At 48.6% G+C, this 18,847-nt stretch overlaps 1 long non-coding RNA gene across 1 annotated transcript in view; it reads left to right on the forward strand.

Annotated features, from left to right (window-relative positions):
• The first annotated feature begins 228 nt into the window (after positions 1–228).
• Positions 229–18,847, forward strand: part of LOC131819973 (uncharacterized) — an 84,529-nt gene continuing 65,910 nt past the window's right edge. Inside the window, exon 1 of the long non-coding RNA XR_009349431.1 lies at positions 229–433. This is a non-coding gene — a long non-coding RNA (uncharacterized LOC131819973). The remainder of the gene's footprint in view (positions 434–18,847) is intronic.

Raw genomic sequence — 18,847 nt, forward strand, 5'->3', positions numbered from 1 at the left:
GGCGCTGGCCACGCTTGCAGCCCCCCAGGGCTTCGGTCCCGCGCCCCAGCCCGGGCCGGCCTCAGGAGGGAGGGGGGCGGGGGCGGCGCAGAGAAGGGGCTTTGCTAATTGCCAAAGCGGGTAGTGAGCTCGGGGAGGACTCAGGAGGGATGGGGGCGGGGGCGGGTCGAGGGCGGCGGGAGAAGGGACTTTGCTAATTGCCAAAGCGGGAAGTAAGCTCTCGGAGGATGTGGCGGAGAGTCTGGGAGGAGGTGGAGCGGCTGGCGGAGGAAAGGCACGCAGCGCCGCGGTGCTGTGCTGCGGCCCAGTCGGGACTGCAGGACCCACCGGACTCGCCGTCCGTGGGCTCCTGCGTGAGGCCCTGCAGTCCCGCTCCTGCTGCCTGCTGCCCCTTCCCGCCCCAAGGCTTCTCCGAACCACCCTCTGCGCACAGGTAAAGTTACACCGCGCCGCGCCCTCACCAGGAGCAGAAAGCTGGGGACGCGACCTGGGGGCGGGGAGGGGGGTTGTCTAGGCCCAGCCTCCCAGGAACCCCAGGGCACCGGGACCACCCCGGACGCTGGGCCGAACCCGGGTCCGCATGGGGTCGGGCTGGGGACAGTGCCTTGCGAGGTGCCCCCCACCAGCGGGCGCACTAGCCCCCATCGTTGGGCACCCCCACTCCCGTGTGCTGAGGACCACCTTCCCTCCCCAGCCTTGGCCCCGCTGCTTTTGTTCTGGACTTGGGATCCCAGGTGGAAACTAGACCCTCAGACCTCCCTGGCAGCAAGGAGGGCAGGGAGGGATTCTTGGTCTTCTGCCCTGGCTCTTCCTCTCTCCCCATTCACAAGCCTTCTGGCTTCCCTTTCCTCTCCTCATTGTCAGTTTTATTAAATGGTTTTCTTCTGCATGTTGACCCGAAGAGCTATTTCATGAAAGAATATACACGAAACTGAGTCGGAGCCCACCTGTGAGAGCCCACCTGTAGAGGCCTTTCTTTAGAATGGTCTCTGGTTCTAGCCTCAGTTCAGAATACTGCATGTACCTGAGGACCTAGTCCAGATGTTTCTTTCATCTCTGACTTGAATTTGAAATCCTCCTCAGACTTCAGCTTCCAGGATTTCTCCAGTCCTTGCTCTCCCACTGTCTTGGTGGGGATCCGCCATGAGTGTTGAACCCAGGAATGAATGAATGATATATACCACAGATCGCTGGGGCTTTGTCTTGTTTTGCTGAGGTTGGAAAGGCTTGGGAGAGACCCCCTGTATGCAGATACAGAGCAGCATGCAATTGCTTAGATAAACGTGATCCCCACTATATTGCTTGGGCATTGAACATTTCGCCCTTAACCTGTGGCTTGAGCAGTTAGGAGGAGACAATCTGGAGGTGAATCAGAAGATGGCTGAATCCACATGGTGGTGGTCTGGGTTTGGGAGATTTTCCTGGAGATTCAAACGAAAGATCTAAATTCTTCCAGTGGGGAGTGGTAAACATTTTATGGATGGGAGATGGAAAATAAATGGTCTGGTTAACCTTTCCCTCCCCCTCAAAACCCATTATTTGAAAAAACAAAAAGAGAAGTGAAGGGAGAAATCCTCCCACTCCCATCCCCACTCACCTCCATAGCCACCTCCTCTTCCAAGAACCGAACAAACAAGGTGCCAAGAAGTGTTAGGTACCAGCAGTGGTCTCAGATCTCATTCAAGGATCATGGTGAAAGGCATTCAGAGATTGTGGGGGCACAGGGATCCAATTAAGGGGGACAAGTTTAAGGTTTGCCTGGCCCCCTAAAAATTAATGGCACTAGAGAAGATGAGTTTTGGGAACTATAGGTTAATGGATACAATGTGTAAAAAGCTTCAGTGAGTCATGGTGGGAAGAGGCCATGAGGGCAGCAAATACAGTCTTAGATGATGTTATTAATAGCACTACAGGCTCTAGATTTCCTGTGGTGGCAAGACCAGCCCGGCCAAAGTGGATACTCACAACCTGGAACAGAGGGTCTTGGAGATCCCAGCACGTGAGTTATGATGAGAAGGTAAAATGATAGGAGGTGTCCTTTGGAAGGGCTGTCTCCTTGACTTTAAAAGGGAGAACCCACATCTGTAGGTGAAATCTTTTTGGCTACAAAGAGGGCCGAGGCCTCCTAAGGTCAAGGTCTCCTCGTCACTTGCAAAGATGTTGAAGAACATATTCAGACATTTCAAAGATGTCCTCATGTCCATGGGTTCCCACTCTGGAATTCTATCAATAAGGTGAGAGTTCCTCTAGTTGCAAAAAAGATCTAAAAAGACGTCCCTTTCTCATGTAATTTCTGTAACCTCCAGGGCACACCCACCTCCACCTTCCAGCTCTGTAATGAAGCCACAGCTGGTGCCAATTTGTGGAACTCCTTAAAGGCTATTCTCCCTTATATACCCCCGGACCAAGTTCCCATGCTCCCTCACCTGATTTCCTGCACTCACCTCCCACCTGGTGTGTTCACACCTGCAAGTGCCTTTTACCAACCCCTTTGCCAAAAGGCAGCCAGAGTGACCTTTCAAAGACCTATCAGTTCCTGGCATTTGTCTCCATAGAAATCTGCACTGATCTTCTAACAAATTCCCAGTCCTCCAAAGGCACCCATAATCCTCGCATCAGTTTCTTCATAGCCCTCCAACTGACTGATGCCTGTTCTGCCCCATCTCTCTGCCCTTCAACCACACTGCCTCCCTCTTCCTGTGGAGACCCCTCATGGCGCCTGCCTCCAAGCACAGGTGATTCCCATTGATGGGAAGACCCTCTTCCTCTCCCCTATCTCCCCACTCCAGTTACTCCCAGTTATTCCTGAGCTCACAAGCCCCATGGTACACACTCTCCATGCAGCCTGCTCTCTCTTTTCTAGCACTGGCCTCCGTTTCTAGCTGTGGTTGTGTCATGGATGTCCCTCCCCAGCCAGCCTCCAAGCTCTCCTTCCCTTTAGCTCCAACACCTGACACAGTGCCTGGCACGTAGTAAGCCCTGGCTAGCTTCTAAGAGCCTCACTGAGGGACTGAAAGCATTTTAAAAACGTCACCACGTAGGCTCCAAACTGTAGGCAGAAAAATCTTTGCCTGGATTGACATTTTAGAGACGTATTCGTCAAGTTGGATATGTTCACTGACTTTACCTTGTAAAATTAAAAAAAAAAAAAAGGACCTCTGTATCGCTTCGCATCTAACGAAGGCACATGTATACTATTAGACCACGTTATGAGCTTAATGGAAGGAGACAAGATGTTTTCGCTAAGAAAATGTATAAGACTGTTGAGGTCAAGTGGGAGGAAACAGTCCGTTTGTTGGAGCATTGCTATCTTACTCTATCACAGCCACTCATAAAAATCTGACACGGGGTGAGTCAGAATTGTCTGTCGGAGATGAGTTAGATCTTGCTCATGTTCCTACAGACATGAAATCCAGGAATGAAGAAGGAGGCTTTGAAAGCCTGGGTTGAGGAGGCGGTGTGGTTCACTGCGATGAGCTAAGTGCCCAGGGCCACCGGAGGACATGCGGGCCTGTGTCCTTCCTTTGTTCTGGGGTCCCTCTTGCACCATGTGGTGAGGCTGGTGGCTGGGAGCAGCTCAGGACAGGACCCGGTGGCATCTTACCTCTCCCACCCTCCTGTGGGCTCCAGTGGGCTCCAGTAGGTCCCAGGGGACAGCCTGCCTTCCTTGCAAAGCCCAGTAGCACTGGGAGCAGAAACTGGGACCAAAGAGTGAGCACCCTGTTTGACAAGCTGGACCAGCCACCTCTTCTCCAGATGCAGGGGGAGCCCTGGCATGCTGACTCCTCCCTTCTCCCTTTCCCCTTTCCTCTCTTCCTCCCTCTTCCCTTCCCCTCTCTCCTTCCCTGGTGGTGCCCTTTCCCAATGCCCACTTCATCCCTTTTCCTTTCTACATGCCTGTCTTCTAGAGTTTCTTCTCTTTCCTCCCCATTACTTCCCTTCATCTGAATCTCCTCTTTGGTCCCTTTGTCCCTGCTCTCTGCTCCTCCTCCCCTTCCCTGGCCCCTGTTCCCCTCCATCCCGACTGCAGGCAGAGCTGGACTAACATGCTCACTTGCTAGCTCAGCCACCCTCCAGAGAATCACTCCTTGGTGGCCACCTTCCTGACCCCCTGGTCCCTTCTCCACTTGTTCAGATATTGCTCTGAAGTCTGAGGAGGACAGAGGCGGGGCTGCCACAGAATCAGGCCAGAGGAGAACCAAACCATGTGTCCACACTGTCCCCCAGCACTGCTGCTCTGAGAGCTTTCAGAGTCCTCAACAGGGTTAGGATTTAGGGGCTTCTTCAGAACCGGGAGTGAAAACAACCATAGGTCAAAAGAAAAGCTATGGCCCCCACACAAAAATAATAATCACAAATGAAAACTATGTAAACTCTGAAGTCCCAAAGTCGAAGAATTGCCTTGAATCTGTCGCCAGAAAGCACCCAAGGCCTCACTCTCTGGGTTCTGGGTGCCCTGGGAATGGCAGGAGGCTCTGACATGCTCCTGCCAAACGATGGGGGCTAGCCCGCCCACTGGCGGGGGGGTGGGGGTTACTTCGTGCAGCGCTGTCCCCGGCCAGACCCCTGGCGGACGGGGTGCAGGGAGGCGTCCGGGGTGTTCCCGGTGCCCTGGGGTTCGCGGGAGGCTGGGCCCCGACACCCACCCACCCCGCTCGTGCTCGTGGCCCGGGTTTTCTGCTCCAGGTGAGGGCGCGGTGCGGTATCACTTTACCTGTGAGCAGAGGGTCCTCCGGAGAAGATATGGGGCGGGGAGGGGCAGCAGGCAGCGGGAACAGGACAGCGCGGCCTCGGAGGCTAGGCTGGAGCACGGGAGCGCAAGGGCGGCGAGTACTGTAGGTCCTGCAGTCCCGACTGGGCCGCAGCACAGCACCCTGGCGCTGCGCGCCCCTCCTCCGCCAGCCCCTCCACCTCCTCCCGGACTCTCCTCTGCATCCTCCTCGAGCTCACTTCCCCCCTCAGGAATTAGCAAAGCCCCTTCTCCGGGCCGCTCCCGCCCCGCCCCCGCCCCCCTCCCTCCTGAGTCCTCCGCGAGCTCACTTCCCGCTTTGGAAATTAGCAAAGCCCCTCTCTGCGCCGCCCCCGCCCCCCTCCCGCCTGAGGCCCGGGCCCTGGCTGGGGTGCAGGGCAAAGCCCAGGCGGGCTGCGAGCATTGCCAGCGCCCACTCTGGGCAGCCTCCTAGCCTGGCTCCCTGAGCAGGTGACCTCGCGCGGCCTGGCTGCAAAAAGATCATCAGTCCTAAACGCCAGCTGCACTCTTGGGTCAGTTTGCTGGCTTCCAGATTGTGCCCAAAGCCAGGAACCAGCTTCCCCAGCACAGGCCTGGGCTGAGATGCCTGCCCGGGATCTGTCTGAGCAGTCTCCTCTTCTCCATGCAGGGATGGCACTTCGACCTGGATGTTTGGGTTTTTTGTTTGTTTTTTTTGGTCATGGGTTATTACATGACCTCCAGGGTAGGTGCTCCACAAAGGGAGTGAAAACAGGACACCTTGATATATAGGCATACGGCCATTCTAGAAAAATAGCTTGGGGTTCTCTCGGAAACGCGGCATTGGTCCTTGCATTATGGTTTAATAGAAAAGGGATTATGCACCAAGTTACTTAAATGAGCATAGGTTGAAATCGTTTACTGAGAGTAAATATGTAAAATAGTTATATTTTAACTATAAATCTATCATCAATCATAAATCTATTACACGAAGGTTACAGGCAATTGAAATGCAAGAGCACTCTCTTCAGGGTTTTAAATAATCCGTGTCTGTCTTGGCACATGAGAATGCAAAGATAGGAAATGGTTTGTAAAAGATCATATAATAGCTTTTACTAATTCTATTTATTTGACAGACAGAGATCACAAGTAGGCAGAGAGGCAGGCAGAGAGAAAGATGGGGAAGCAGGCTCCCCGCCAAGCAGAGAGCCTGATGAAGGGCTGGATCCCAGGACCCTGAGATCATGACCTGAGCCCAAGGCAGAGGTTTAACACGCGGAGCCACCCAGGCGCCCCCAGATGAAATACATTTCTGACTTAGAAACTCCATATAGAATTTTTTTGTCCATGATGACAACTGAAGAAAATGTGTCATCCCTAAACCTAACCTTAACCCCTAACAACGCTGAAACCTAAGCTGACCTTAAAGCCCAAACTAGAACCCTGAATCCCAAACCTGAAATGGAACCCAAAGCCTGTACCTGAGCCCTGGATCCAAGCCCTGAACCACGAACCCAAACCCTAAACCAGACCTCCAAGTCATGAACCCTGAACCCAAATCTCAGCATGAAGCCAAACCCCAAATTTGACCTTGAACTTTATCCCCTAAGCCCTGAGTCTTAAAGCCTAAATCATAAACTTAAAGCCCTAAACTATAACTCTGTTCCCTTGTCCTTCACTCTAAATCCTCACCCTAACACTAAACCCAAAGCCTGATCTAGAACTCTGACTAAAACCTGAACCTGAACCCAAATTCAAACCCTTCACCACACTTTGCTTATGCACTTGCCATTGATGGATATTTGCAGTTTCTACCTTTTGATTCTTGTGAACATTGTTTGGGTTGGGGGCTAGGGTTAGGGTCTTGGATTAGGGTAGGGTCCAGGCTTGAGACCAAGTTGAGGTCAGAGTGTGGGTCTGCATCAGGGCCATGTTCAGTGCCACTCTTTGGGTCAAGGACTGTTGTAATTCCACATTGTTTCCAATTCATTGTTCCTTAGCTATTTGGGGGGAAGTTGGGGGGTATTGGGCTCCATGCAGCTTGAATTTCCGGAATGAAATGGCGTCAGCTGGACCCCGGGAGGGAGCAGGACCTTCCACTGAAGGGTGAGCTCCCACAGTCCTGCACTGCCTTCCACCGCCTGCAGAGGGCGCCAGACCGCAGCTCCCGCCCTGAGCCCAGGCTGCGCAGCCACAGCTGGGTTCGGAGCCCCGGAGCCCCGCCTCTTCAGGACCCACTGTGGAGACTTCTGGAGAATGTGGGGCGCCTCCCACCCTGACAGGACAAGCTGAGGAGGGTGTGGCTCTGCAGCCACACTGACCGGACCCGTTGTGGAGGACGCGCCCACACTGGCAGCAGTCCGACCTCCTAAGGACTCTGGAGGAGGTGAGGAGAAGCCGCCTGAGTGGACTGTCAAGGGGTTCGTGGTCTCAGGACCCCACAGAGGAAGGGCGCCCTGTGTAGACACTGGGGCTTCCGTCGTTTTGTGTGAGGAGACGTGGCCTCCTGCTGTGCTGTGCGCGGGGCTGTGGGGTCCCCCCTTTCTGGGCTCGGGTGCTCCTCGGTCCTTGTCTGTGTTTGTGTGCTCGCGGATTCGGTTCCTGGGGCTCCTCAGATGGTCTGCAGTCAGGGAGCGTCCGCCTGCTTCGGTGCTTGTGCTCCCCCCACCTCAGCCCTGCGGGGTCCTTCCCGTGTCCACACCCACTCCAGGCTTGTGCCGAGTCCCGAAATTCAGGAGCCAGAGTGAGGACTCTGTAGACGGTTTTGGGGAGAGTAGGTATTTTCCCAGTGTGGGTTCTTCCCTGAGCACAGTGCCTCCCCATCTCCGTGTGTCCCCCTCCCTGTCTGTCGTCATTGTTGCAGGGCTGTCAGAGGACAGGTCTGTCACCTTCTTGGTTCAGGGGCCTCCCGGGTATCTTGCTGCCTTGGATGCAGGTGTAAATGAGATCGTTCTCCGTAGTCTCTTTCTGATGGTTCCTTCTGAGCACGTAGGAGTGCCACTAATTTGTGCATATTGATTTTTTTCCTTGCAAGTTCTTGAATGTATTAGTTCGATTTGCCTTAAACTCCATCTGCCAGTTATTTGACCAGCAGCATGGGTTTATTTGGGAAGAGCAGAGAATGGCAGTCTGGGCTGAGCAAGCTACGGTCCCATCACAGGCAAGTGCGAGAAACAAAGGAGAGGAACATTATTTCATGGAGGAGGAAGAAGTTGGGAAGGGTGCTTGAAGGAAAGTCCCCTGGAGAAAGGCAGAGTGATGGAGAATTCTCACCAGCTGAGCTGCAAAGCTCCTACAAAAAGTCAGGAGATGAACCTCCGGCTTCCCCTGTGGGGCCTGGAATTGGTGAGTCTCTCCTGTGGGGGATTGCAATGTGGGGTCTGTAATGGGCACTGAGCACCAGGCGCCCCCTTCCAGCCTCCCCTTCTGGCATCCCCCGTCCACTTTACTGGGGCTTCCCTTCCTGCTTTTGCACAGTTCTAACCAGCTTGTGGTGGAAGGTTGTGGAAAACTGAAATTCCAAGTCCACTGCTTCTACTGCACCTGAGATACAGGGGTCCATTATTTAATCCTCCCATGAGTCTCTTGCTAACATGTGTCCTCTCCATGTTGGGTGACCTGGATCTGGGAGGGCTTGGCCTCCATCCCAAAGTCTGATGTTCTCCCTGCTTCCGTGTCGTCGTGCTAACATGGATGTTTGGAAGAGTCATTTCCTCTGCGGTGATTTCAAAGTGCAGTCAGCCTGTTATAGCAGCACAAATACGTGCTGTCTCCACACTCAGATTCCCCAGCCGTCATTTCTTTACCACGTTTGCCACTTCACACGGGATGCTTCAGTGTGTTTGATCCCACACCAGGACAATGTCCTGCAGAACCACCACATAACCTGAAATGAGGAGATCATTACAGAACCCATCCAAGGGTTAGTGTTAGGGACCAGGGACATGGCAGGACTAACCTGAAGACCCCATGGAGAGCTGTCTGGGTGGCTGAGTTGACAGTGTACGTGAGGGTGTCTGGCTCTGGCTTTGTGTCCAGGAGTCAGCTCTGTGTGGGTGTGTCCTCAGCTGGGCATGCAGATTTCTGCTCCTCTGAATCCTTTCCGGAGTTCCAAATGGCACAGTTTCCTTCTGGGCGGCAGGCTGAGTCCTCTGGGATTGCCCAGGTGTCCCCAAATTGTAGGGCACCTACTGCAAGGCCTTAGGGGTCAGAATCCTGAGAACCAAACCAAAGGTTATGGTTAGGGCCCACCACATGGCAGGCCCGATCTGCCAGCACTCTGTCCATCTTTCTGGGGGAGGGGGCAGTCGAGGGATTTGTTCAGGGTGAGTGTCAAGCTCCAGGTTTGCATCCAGGGGCCTGCTGAATATGGGGGTGTCCAGAGGTAGGAATGCAGATTTCAGTTCCTCTGAATCCTTTCTGGGGTTCCAAATGGCATGGTTCCTTTCAGGGTGGCAGGGTGAGTCCTATGGTGTTCCTACGTCTTCAATCTCTGAGGCTTTGGAGCCAGGCCGTCGGGGACAGACCTCTCAGGACAGAATCTAGGCTTAAGAGTTTGTGCCTATGGGCATGGCTGCACTGATCTGAAAGCACTGTGGCGAGGATCACAGGGGTCTGAGTTGAGAGCATGGTTCAGGATCAGTATCAAGGTCTGGGTTTGTGTCCAGGGGACCGCTGAATGTGGGGGTGGTCTCAGATGTTCAAGACGATTTCCCCTACTCTGAATCCTTTCCAGCATTCCAAATAGCCGGTGGCAAGCTGAAATCTCTGGGATTTCTCAGGTCTTGCCCTTGCCCTTGCAAGGGCAAGATACTTTTTACAGTAAAAGAATTCACCAGATGAGCTGAACAGCAGAAAAGACACAGCTCAGGAGTAAATCAGTGAACAGGAATATCATGCCAAAATCTTCTTTGAGAACACACTACAGAGCAAGGGAAGATAGGAGAGAAAGCTGAGATATAAAGGACAAACCCTCCAACTTTCCAACATCATTCCCTACTTGTTTATTTCCATTGCTGTCAGCTCCTCCCCAGTCAAAAATAAGTCACCTGAGCCAGCCTTTTTTCTTCCTGAGTTTGGCGCACTGCAAAGCCCACCAGAGGGGCCAAGGGCACCCCTGTACCTGCTGAGCTGAGCCCATTTGTACCCCAACATGGAGAAGGTACCAGCCTGGCCCTCTGGTGCTCCATGGTCTGTGGCAGTCCTTCCTTCTGGACCCTGCTTTGCTGCTCTTCCTTCCCTAACCCTGGTCTCAAACTAGGGATTGCTCCTGGAGGAGGAACTCAGGGAGATGAGGCTCAGGAGGGCCTCCCTGCCTGGAATCTCCGTGTGAGGAGTGCACAGCCAACAGATTTTGCGCAGGGACTTGCAAAATGCAGAGAGGCAGATTTCCTTTCTCTCTTTCTCTCTCTCTCTCTCTAGCCTCATACCAACCGGGAGTTCTTAGAACTTTCTTCAGTGACTTCTAGGTGTAGCTTGGCCACTATTTCCACAGAAAGGCCACTTGAGCATGATCAAACCCACGTATAAGCAATTACATTAAAAAAAAAAAAACAATAAGCCAATGCACACAGACCTTTGACAGCAGCACAGGACGCTCAAGGGACCAGAGTTCCTACCTTGGGCAATAGTGGTAGAGGCCGGGTTCTGCCACGCAGGTCCCTAGACCTTTGGCAGTTTCCATGATTGCAAATCCAGACATTCAGAATCCTGAGGGGCAACATACTAACCACAAAAGAGCAAAAATTCATCAGGATTCAGAGAGTGGAAATCCATTTGTACTGGAAAAGAAAGAAGTAGGCTTGCTGTGAATCCAGCAGGGAGGACAGGCATAGATAAAGGCTGGTGTATGGGTCACGGAAACTATTGTTTCTCAAGGGTCATGCTGTCTCTGTAAAATGCTATGAGGACTGTCTCTTGGGGAACTCCTGCTTTCCTACCAGTGACGCCCCCAGATTCTGCTTTGCTAGTCCCATGGATTCCTGGGGATACCCAGTTGATAAGCTACGCTGTCCTCATGACAACACTTGCTAATGGACTGAATGTGTGTGTCTTGTCCCAATTCAGATGTTGAAGCCCTGACCCTCAAGGAGTGCCATCAGGAGGTATGGGCTTTGAGAGGTGATGAGGTCATGAGATTGGAACACTTGTGAATGAGATAAAAGCACTTCTGAGAAAAGACCTGAGAGATTGTTCTGCCAGCTGTCATCCATGCAAGGCTACAACAGAAATATGGGCATCTATAGATAATGAAGCAGTCTCTTGCTAGATATCAGATCTCCCAGGATCTTGCTTTTGGACTTCTCAGTCTCTAGAACTGCAAGGAATAGTACATGTTTTGCTGTTTCAGCCACCCAGTCTGTCATCATTTGTTGCAGCAACTTGAACTGAATAAGGCAGAGCCCAAGTCCTGGTTAATCCCTGCTTCTACTCATTTCCCCTCAGAAAGAGCTTCTAATCCAGAACTGACCTCTGCTTTCCATTCACGTGCTTCAGACTCCTTCTGTGAGAGCCCAGACTTTGTAAAAGACTCTTCCCTCATGGCAACCAGCATTCTGTGACTCCTGAGGAATGTCCTCCCTGACTATATTGAGTCAATCAATCTGATTTTGATTCTGGAGTCCCAGGATCAAGGACTGCATCAGGCTCCCAGCTTCATGGGGAGTCCGCTTCTCCCTCTGACCTTCTCCCCTCTCATGCTCTCTCTCTCACTCTCTCTCTCTCTCTCAAATAAATAAATAAAAATCTTTTAAAAATCTGATTTTAACGGACCATAAGCTTGTTCTTGCTGGTCTTTGGAAGATTAGGCATTAGCCCTTCGGAGAAAGTTCTGAATGTCTGCTTCATGAAGGGGTGAACTGTGTCCCCAAAGTCTAATCACAGATGCTGAGACAAATCCTCCCAGGTGCTGGTTTTTCAAAGCACTTAATGCTTTGGCTTTGAAGTTCCTCACTTGACAGTTCTGCTTTAATCAGTTTGTGACAAAACAACCAATTGGTGGTGGATGCAAAGTGCACTGATAAAGTTAATGTCAGGGAACAATTTTTTGAGTATCAAGCATGTGCATGTGTGTGCACACACATATCCATGTGCTAAGCATTATGGTAAATGTCTGACAAGAACTAAAACATCAAAATGTCAGGATACCCCATTAGCTGATATTTTTATTATTCCTACATCCTAAACTATGAAAATCAGGGTCAGAGAATAAGAAGTGGCAAAAAGAATCAAGATTTGAGGCAGTTCGATTTCACAGCCAGCCTTGATCAATAGGCATGTACACCTGTGTCTACTTTCAGCTCTGTGTAACCTTGCCATAACCTTGGATAAGCCATTCATCTCTCAAGTTCAGGTTCTTGGTCCAAAGAGGGAAGGGGCACAGGTTGAGTACCTCCGGTGGGACTTCCTGGCAGGCTTGTTCATCCAAGCATTCCTGTTTCAGTTTGAGTAATTGAATCAAGTCTTTGTTTTACCGAAGGCCAAGCTTGTCCAGTGTGTCCATGCCACCAGCCAACAACATTTGTCCATGCCATGTAACAACTGAGCAACGGTTCATAGGAATGGGGGGAGGAAAAGATGTCCACAGGTGTTGACAGATGTTCTGCATGGAGGGACAGGAGCTGGGGCCATCACCTGCTGTTTCTAGTGGCCTTCTCTGTCGAGTTAAAATAAATGGCAATAATTTGCAACGACAGGGATGAAAGTAGAGGGTATTATGCCAAGCGAAATAAGTCAGTCAGAGAAAGACAATTATCATATGATCTCACTCATATGTGGAGTTTAAGAAACAAAACAGAATCATAGGGGAGTAAAGGAAAAAAATAAAACAAGATGAAGTCAAAGAGGGAGACAAACCAGAAGAGACTTTAAAAAAAAAAAAGATTTTTATTTACTTATTTGACAAACAGAGATCACAAGTAGGCAGAGAGGCAGGAAGAGAGAGAGAGGAGGATGCAGACTCCCCAGGGAGCAGAGAGCCTGATGTGGGGCTCGATCCCAGGACCCTGAGATCATAACCTGAGTTGAAGGCAGAGGCTTTATCCCACTGAGCCAGCCAGGTACCCCTCAGAAGAGACTCTTAATCACAGTAAACAAACTGAGGGTTCTTGGAGGGGAGGGGGATGGGTGGATGGGGTAACTGGGTGATGGACATTAAGGAAGGCATGTGATACAGTGAGCACTGGGTGTTATAAAAGACTGATGAATCACTAACCTGTATGTCTGAAACTAGTATTATATGTTAATTAATTGTATTTAGATTAAAATTTTCTTTAAAAATAATTTTAAAATAAAATAAATAACAATCAAATAATGATCAGAGTTATCCAGCAGGGAGTATCAGATCTAGATGTCAGTTAAATTTAAGGGGCTTGCCGAAGTTTAGGAGAGTCACGCTAGGTCATTTTCCTGTGTGGGGAAGTCTTCAGGGGCAGTTCCAAAGACAAAGAATATTAATATTTCTCCTTCCCCCATTCCTCCTAGAGCCAAAGATGTTTCCTCCACTCACCCACTGGCCCTGTATGTAGGTGTTGCTTTCTCTCTACCAATCAAAAAATCAGTGAGTAACTAGAACTTCACCTTTTCCAGTATCCCCCTACCCCCGACCTTTTGTCTTTAATGGCCATGGGCAACAGGGACAAAGACATTTTTTAAAAACTTACAGAGATCTATTATGCTCTACTACCTTGGCCCGCATGGGCCACTGCAAAGGGATTCTGTGAACCGTGTACTCAGATGAATGGTCATTATCTTCAAAAAGGCAGGGGCAGTGATAGACACAGGAATCAAAAAAGCAAGAGTTAATGGACCATCAGAATAATGGAGTACCAACACTTTTTTGTCCTTGGCTTGAATCCTCAAGGTCCAGTGTCTCAACAGAATTTTCATTTTGGTCTCATCTGACTCACTTGTCCACCCCTGGGCCAGTTGGCAGTTATACTGAGAACTGGAAATTTTCCTTAGAAGAGAGAAAGAGTATTTGTCAGGTAAACCAAGGAAATGTCCATTATAGGAAGTTAGGCCTTTTGTCGTGGTACTCCATTAGCACCCTCCTGACTGTTAAAGAAAAAAAAAATTTGTGACACCCATTAAAGACAGTAAGGAAGATTTTATTCAAGGGATGCTACTACGATGGGATTTTATTTTATAGTATGGGAGAGAAATCTGGCTCAGCTCAGACAAATGGAGATTTACAGCTAAAGAGCATGGTGGGGGTCACTGAATGTAAAATTAAGATGGAACATCAAGGGTAAGGATGAAGGGATTCTGGCTAAACCATCTGGACAGTAATATTGTTGAAGAAAGGCTAGGGTCATAAACTATTGAGATCAGGGGATAAGGAATTTTTTAAAAGACTTATTAATATATTTTAGAGAGAGGGAACAGGGGTAGGGGTAGAGGGAGAGGGAAAGAGAATTTTAATCAGACTCTTCACTGAGCATAGAGCCTGAGGTGAGGCTTAATCTCAGGACCGTGAGATCATGACCAGAGCAGAAACCAAGAGTCAAACGTTCAACCAGCTGCACCAACCAGGTGCCCTGGGAATAAGGGATTTGATCAGATATTAAGCATTATAGATACTGAAGCACCTGGGTGGCTTAGTTGGTTAAATCTCTGGCTTTGGCTTAGGTCATGATCTGATCCCAGAATCAAGCCTGGCATTGGGCTTGCTGCTCAGTGGGGAGTCTGGTTCTCTCTCTCCCTCTGCTATTCCCCCTGCTCAGGCTCTCTCTCTGTCAAAATAAATAAATCTTAAAAAAAAAAAAAAAGAGTGGTAAGATACCAGGGGTGAGAGATAAGGAATTTGATCAGATATGAAGAGTAGGATAGGAGATTGCTGAAAAATTGACTAAGCAGATTTCTTGCTAAAACTGGGCTAAGTGGGCGGAGCCTGAGGTCAAGGCTGGACAGAAAGAGGACTCAGAGGAACTTGACTCCAGTCTGGTCAAGGAGAAAATCTTCATCATCCATGACCATTGTATTTTCTGCAGTCACACATTTTACTAATTCTTTTATCAGACATTCAGTGAACGAGAAACATGAACACAGCAGCAATAATATAACAAATGTAAGTGCTCTAGCAGAGACAAAGGCAGTATAGGAATCCACTTCATCAGATTTAGAATATGCATGACTCCATGACTGAATTACTATCACTGCTTGACTGTTGAGATTAAGATGTAGTACAGAGGATCAGAGGGAAGGAAGGGAAATCTGAATGGGAGTTATCAGAAAGGGAGACAAACCATGAGGCACCTTTAACTATAGGAAACAAACTGAGAGTTGCTGGGGCGGGAGGGGAGTGGGAGACATGGAGTAACTGGGTGATAGGCATTAAGGAGGACACGTGATGTGATGAGCACCAAGGGTTATCCACAACTGATGAGTTACTAAATTCTCTGAAACCAATGATGTACTATCTAATGGCTAATTGAATTTAAATATCTAAAAAAGACACTTAAAAAAAAGATGTAGCATAACTCACAATATCCTTTGAGTGGAAGAATGTGCGGAATTTCCACACCTCTGCTGTCCAAGTCCCATGGCTAGTAGCCACATGTGGCTAATGACCACTTAAAAGGTGGCCAGTTCAAATGGAGAAATGCTGTAAAAGCAGGATAAACACTGGCTTTCAAAGACATATTGTAACCAAAGGTCAGAGAGTATTGCCACCCTCACATCACAAACATCGCATGACTTCTACAGCTAATGAGAGTGGGACCCAAGATGGGAGAGGTCAACCTGAAAGTCCAGGATGTCAGAAAGAATATGGGGAAGAAAGAGTCACAATCCTGGAGTGGATGGGCTGAGGACTGTCAGATTGCCTTTCTTTTTTTTTTTTTTTTTTTTTTTTTTTTGGTGATTCTGTCTGTATACGGACAAGGATAATTCACTGGAGATGACATCTGTATGCCTCACCTTTTCAAGGGAAAATTATGAAAACGCATATACACCCACAGCCATAGTTTAATTATATTTGAAATGTATTCAGAACTACTCCAGTCAGTAAATTGCATATTTTCACATTTAGCTTCTCAATTTTCTCTTCGGCACCTCCCATTCTTGAAATGCCAACACAAATCCCATCTCTTGACTAAGGACCATAAACTACCTCACTATCAGAGTCTACACAGTTCATTCATTCATTTGATTCATTCAAAGCAACCTAATCTTGAGTGATGTCTTAGGCGCTCTTCTAGGGACTGGTGACACGGTGAACAAAATAGGTAAAGATCTCACTTTCATGGAGCCTATCTGGTATTTAGGGGAAAATCTTTCCTTATCAACATAAAAAGACTTATTATGGATGTTGCTTAGAATTTCAGTTTTTTTTTTTTTTCTTGACAGTATCTCAGGTGATCATCTTTGAGGGGGTTCTCCTGAAAAATACCTTTGGGGGGTGCTGACTCGACTTTCTGAGTCAGACACTTTCCTAAAGACAGGGGTCACAGAAAAAGTGACAACTGTCACTCTTGCAGTAAGAACAGGGATCACAGTACTTGAAACAGAGATATGCTGCTCAGCTGTCAGAAAGTCCACAAGGCTCCAAATGTGTGTGGCCAACTAATGGAACCTGTAACTCAGAGGTTGTCATCCTGAGAGCAATGGGAAATCCCTCTATTTAAGGAATCTCCTTGACGGAAGCTTGACAATGGCCTTGATTTACTTACTATGATGTTTAGGTGATTATACACATTAAGAAAAGTGCACAAGGCACTTACATTTCCATGATACCATCAAAGATATTGTTGTTTTATTAAAATGTTACATCTAGAGCTGTAACGTATAGAGTAGTTAAGTCAATCAGTATGTGGTACAGGTGAGACTATTGTAACAGCCATACTTCCATAAAAAAGAAAAATTTTTTGTGGTTTCTGATCTAGGAATCAGCCAGTGAATAATTCTATATCAGTGTCCAGTTACCGGGCTAAACATGTAATCTATTTATATTTCTGAGGGTAAGCTGAATTGTGATCACTGAGCCAGCTGTGTTCTAGTAACTACTCATTTACCCAACATAACAGATATAAGAAGGTAAAAGGCTTCTAAGGAGACTGGTTACTTATATTTTGAACCACATTTTGGCAGGTATAACTTGCAACTTGTGCTTAGTGCTAAGATTTCTGATATTTACTTTCTCCTTCCTTTGGCAAGTCAAGTTAGTTAAAAAGTAATTAGAGTTGAGTCCATTGTTTTTCTTAAATGTTTACAGAGATATAGAACTCTCAAGTTTCTTTACTAGACAGGATTAGATCACATTAGTGATAAAGATCAGAATGATTTACATTGCTAAAACGAGAACTTCCTGTCAGTTTGGAGAAAGCTCATTTTTATAACCAACATATTGGCTGGGCTAGAGATTAATGAGTGCTATGGGTGGGGTGATGAAAGTGATATATTCAATGACCTGTGGAATTTGTTCTGTAATTTCCCCACTCCTCTGGTCAGCAGAGCGTCTTCTTCAGTACCCAGCACTGCCCATAACTGCATTCAGAAAATCACTCTCCAAAAATGGTTATTTGTTTTGCCTTTTTGATAATTTTTTAAAACATTTGATTTATTTACTTGTCAGAGAGAGAGAATGAGAGCATAAGCAGGGGGAGCAGCAGAGGGACGGGGAGAAGCAAGCTTCCTGCTTGGTGGGATTGCACAAGGGCTGAAGAAGACAGAATGGGAAGGGGACAAGGAGAATAGTGGGTTTCAGATTCTTGGGAACAAAGCCCACATTTATTTCTATGTTTATCTCACTGCTCTAAACCCAGGTCACAGCACAGTGCCTGCAGCAGAGTCATGGAAGTGCTCCAGAACTGATAACTATTGCTATTTATGCTACTCAAATTCCTCCACAAAGGGCCAAGTGTCATAGCTTCTCCCAGTTCCCCACACTGAACGCAATGAAGAATCAAACTATCGGGTTAAGGATGGCGAGGGGCATTTAACAGGACCCAGATCACAGGAGCCATATTGTATTGCAGGACCAGGGGTCTTACCAGTGACTAGGTATTCACTCCTCTTGAGAGGCTAGCTCCTTGGATCTCCCTCTTCAATCCTCTGAACCCATGTCTGGCATCAGAAACAAAAGTAAACATAACGTATCGCCCTCGTTTATTTTTTACTATTATTTGTTACAGAGGAAGAGAGAGATCACAAGCAAGGGGAGCAGCAGGCAGAGGGAAGGCAGGCCCCCTACTAGAGCCTGGTATGGGATCCAATCCCAGGACCCTGGGATCATGACCTGAACCAAAGGTAGATGCTTAACTGAGTAAGCTACCCAGGCATCCCTTATTGTCCTTCTTTAAAATTTAATGTATTCTCTCTCCCTCTCTCTTTGTCCCCACTCTGTCACTCATACTCACACAATCACAGAGTCACAGACAATAGCAAGGTATTTCCCATTCTAATTCGCTAAGGCACTATGAGCTTAAGCTCAACAGAATCACTTTGCCAGCTGCTGCTCTACCGTGCCCTGATCCCTGCTCTATCCCCAAGCTCGATCTGTAACTCAAGTGTCATGGTGGTGGCTCTTTCTGCCCTCCCTCCACAAGGCTGTCATCAGCACACTCTTCCCCGTGGCTCCACTCCCCGGCACTGGCTGCCTTTGGTCTACTGGTATGCCCTCTCCTAGAGCTTTTCCACTCTCCCTGAGGGGAAGACAACCCTTACTTCTCCCCTGTGGCTGTCACGTGTCCGCTATATATTGTGACGATCAGCCCAATTAAGAGATTGGGAACTAAAAGACCGGCTTCTGCTTATGGATAAAACTAACTCTGGGGTTTGGGACACATGACAGCAGCACATGGTGGTAGAACTGAGATGGTTAGGGAGTTAATCTGCATTTTCACATCTGGTCAGCAGCAGAACAAAGAGGACACCCCAGATCTCCTATCTCCCAGAACAGTACTCTTCAGGTAACTTACAGCACCATCCTTCTCCAGCTTTGGAAGTGGCACTTTTCCAACCCCAAAGTCTTGATTCTAGGCAGCACTCCGAGAGATACTCCCTCCAGAATCACCCCTGGCTGGAAGTAGTGGTTGGCCAAGGCCTCTCAAATATCTTCCCTTCAGAGTTGCGCTTGCATCAAACTCAAAACTGTGGCACGTACGGGACTTTCCTGTCGGCCTCTAGCTCTAATGACCTATT

Source organism: Mustela lutreola, chromosome 17 (genome assembly GCF_030435805.1).
Source record: "Mustela lutreola isolate mMusLut2 chromosome 17, mMusLut2.pri, whole genome shotgun sequence".
Taxonomy (NCBI): Eukaryota; Metazoa; Chordata; class Mammalia; order Carnivora; family Mustelidae; genus Mustela; species Mustela lutreola.